Raw genomic sequence first — 2,103 nt, 5'->3', positions numbered from 1 at the left:
TGGTGAGGAACTGTTTGTAGGATTTGGAGGACTCCTTGTCTGAATGAGTCCTTTTGTCAGTAATGTTGGAAACAATTCCGCATACGGCATTGGTACGGGGTCAAAGGCAGGATACCTTGGAGCCCGATTGTTGTAATTTGGAGGTCGAACCTGCTGCTGAGGTTGCTGCGACCTTTGTTGATTTTGTTGTTGCGAGACCTGAGGTTGATAAGCTGGCGCTGAGTTAACAACCGGAGTTATTGTTGCAATTTGAGGTTGGAATTTCTTCTTGATTTTGTGCAAGACATTGCTGACATCTTGATACTTTTTCTTCTGGAAAGAACTTCCATACTTCCTTGGACCAATAGAAGATTCTGGTTCTTTGTTCAAGCGTCCTTCCCGAACTGCTTCTTCTAAACGTACACCCATGTTTACCATCTCAGTAAAGTCACTTGGTGCACTTGCAACCATTCGTCCGTAGTAAAATGGACTTAAAGTTTTGAGATAGATTTTTGTCATTTCTTTCTCTTCAAGTGGTGGACAAATTTGAGCAGCAACTTCACGCCATCTTTGAGCGTATTCCTTGAAGCTTTCTCTATCCTTTTGAGTCATGGCCCGGAGTTGATCTCTGTCGGGAGCCATATCCAGATTGTACTTATACTGTTTGACGAAGGCCTCTCCGAGGTCTCGAAAAGTACGAATCTCTGAACTGTCCAAGTTCATGTACCATTTGAGTGCAGCACCAGTCAGGCTGTCTTGAAAATAATGAATGAGCAATTGTTGATTATCAGTCTGAGTTGACATTCTTCGAGCGTACATCACAAGATGACTTTGTGGGCATGAATTCCCTTTATACTTCTCGAATTCTGGTACTTTGAATTTGTGAGGAATCTTAACATTTGGAACCAGACAGAGGTCTGCAGCATTCTTTCCAAATAGATCTTGTCCTCGGAGAGTCTTGAGTTCCTTCTGCATTTGCAGAAACTGTTCCTGGAACTCGTCCAATCTTTCATACATGCCAGCATCCTCACTTGGAGCGTGATGATATACTTGTCCGCCTTGCGGGGGAAAAGTATGCATAATGGGCTGTGGAGAAGCCATGATAGCAGATCTTGGTATCTCAGCATTCTGTTGTGCGAAACCCATTGCCGTTGCTCTTGGAACTTCAATTTCCAGAGGTTTGTAACCCTCCGGTGGACGCATATCCATGGTGACTTTTGGAGCTTCAGAAGCTGGAGGTATGTACCCTTCTGGAGTAAAGTTATACGGCATGCCCCAAGGTCGATCAGGCGGCATGGTATACTGAGCAATAGGAGTAGAAACAATCTCGGAAACCACAGTCCTTTGTGGTTCTTCTGGCGTTGGTCGATTCTGCGCAACTACCAGGGCTTCTACCATACTATTGAGTCTTTCAACAGTACCTTTGAGAGTATTAATCTCTTCTCTGAGTTCTTCATTCTCTTGCTCAAAGTCTTCCATTCTTTTCTTGCGACTTGAACGAGTGTTGTATGGATGAGACAGCTTGAAAGTCTTGGGTCACCTCCTTCTCCTCCTCTCTTTCTGGAGAAAGGAAAGTGACTATTAGATTCGCGACAATTCTCGTGTCAGTGCGTACGACTAAAGCGATGTATGATATGCACTTAAGTTAATTATTTTTCAAGGAAACACCATAATTACGTTATGAAACATCAAAACTTTTATTAATCAAGCGAAAACGTTGTTTTTACACACTTTGAAAATGGAAATACAGAGAAACTGAGAGAAAGGACTCTAAAACTTTGACGAAGAGCCGACTTCGCGTTCTAACATCTACTTCTGTTTCTTGAGCTGAGCGTTCTCTGACGTGAGTTGATCGATGATCCAGGAAGCAGGAGGGATATGATGAGAAAGTGACGATTGTGTCACTTGTCGATCGAGTACTTCAAGTAACTCATCCTTCCTTCTTAGGATGTTTTGAATCTCAACATTTTCCGTGTTGACAATTCGATACTTGTTCCTCCAAGCATTCCTTTCTTGGCATACCTTGTTTAATGCCGCTTGCAGTTTTTCAACATCGGTGGAGAAAAGGTAAATTGGTTCCCTTAGGGGAATAGGTTCTTGATGTTGATATGGCATCCTGAGCTT

The sequence above is a fragment of the Vicia villosa genome, unplaced genomic scaffold (genome assembly GCF_029867415.1).
Source record: "Vicia villosa cultivar HV-30 ecotype Madison, WI unplaced genomic scaffold, Vvil1.0 ctg.001583F_1_1, whole genome shotgun sequence".
NCBI classification, from domain to species: domain Eukaryota; kingdom Viridiplantae; phylum Streptophyta; class Magnoliopsida; order Fabales; family Fabaceae; genus Vicia; species Vicia villosa.
Note: the sequence above shows the minus strand (reverse complement) of the source record.